Raw genomic sequence first — 1,433 nt, forward strand, 5'->3', positions numbered from 1 at the left:
ATTATTTTTGAACTAGAAATATTACATCTCTGTGTTGTGTGGTTATGTTTTTATGTAGTTGCAACTAAATTGCATGTTGATGATGTGGATCAAACTGGTGTTTAAGCTATGATGTTTAACTGAACAAGCTCCATCCCACCATTTTAAAGCTACAGATCTTAGCAACCTAACTGAGGCTCCCCAAGAAAAAAAATCCTGTATGTTCGTTTATTTACATCTTAATGTCATAACTGGAAACATAAACACTGTACACAAGTGAAATTACAAACACCATTTACTATAATTACTTAGCTGGACAAAAGTAAATATGTGGAACATGAGACAATAAATTGTTACATATACATACACATGTATAATTTTTCAGGGAACACTGTAGAAAAACTATGAACACAAAAATAACACTTTGTGACTAAAAGTGTTGCAATAATAGAATCTGCAGTCACAACAACCTAAAAAGACCAAACAGCAAAAAACACTGACAAAGGAAACACATTTTTTATCAGTGAAAAAATATGTCTCTACTTCACCTCCTTATATGATATGGTACAAAGAAGAAAGGCTTAAACTTCAGTGAGTTCCATTCACAACACAACACAGAGTACTGAATGAAAAGAACAATCAACATTTGTGTTACAGGTTGGTGGCTGGTGACACCTTGTTATCCAGCATATTTTTCAGGCTGGTTCCACTTGTCAGAGAACAATGATAGAAGGCCTCATCCTGCTCTGTCACATTCCTGATTATTATGGAGCAGTTCTGTACAGTAGGTTTAAACTTGAGCAAAGCCACGATTCACTCTCTGACCAAAGTACTTGTTGTAGGTGGCAACATTTGTCTCCCCATCATGGGAGAATGGTAGATGTCCTTCAAGTGATGTCCTTCAAAGCCAAGGATTTCTGTTCAAGTTAAAGTCCAACACAAAGGACAGACCTGTAAAAAAAAAACTGTCCTTTGGGGAAAACAGCCAGCTCAGTCCCTCCCCTCCCCTCAGTGGCCAGAACATACAGACAGAGATCTGATGACAAAATCAATCATCAGTCTATGGCCGGAGGCTTCCTGGTTCCACATGCACTTAAGGACATTTTGTTTGCAAGCGGTATTTGTTATGGACAAATTGTCATTTAAATCAGATCAGATCAGGCATGCCGTTCCTCCCAGTCACACCCTTCCAGGTCTCACGGTCATTGCCCACATGAGTGCTGAAGTCTTCCAGTAGGATGACAAAGTTTCTCCAAAGAGGGTGGGTATTCTTAACTGCCTTTTAGCGGGTAAGCTAGACAACAGTCAGGACCCGTTCCCCGGCCCAGAGGTGCAGGGAACAAACTCTCTTGTCTAACAGGAAAAACTCCAACTTACAGGCAGCACGCCAATGGGTACCAAGATACCTGGGGCCCACCACCTCTCACCAACAGCAACTCCAGACTGGGACATAG

This window comes from Pundamilia nyererei, unplaced genomic scaffold (genome assembly GCF_000239375.1).
Source record: "Pundamilia nyererei isolate P.nyererei 1_Seehausen unplaced genomic scaffold, PunNye1.0 scaffold00537, whole genome shotgun sequence".
In the NCBI taxonomy this organism is placed as follows: domain Eukaryota; kingdom Metazoa; phylum Chordata; class Actinopteri; order Cichliformes; family Cichlidae; genus Pundamilia; species Pundamilia nyererei.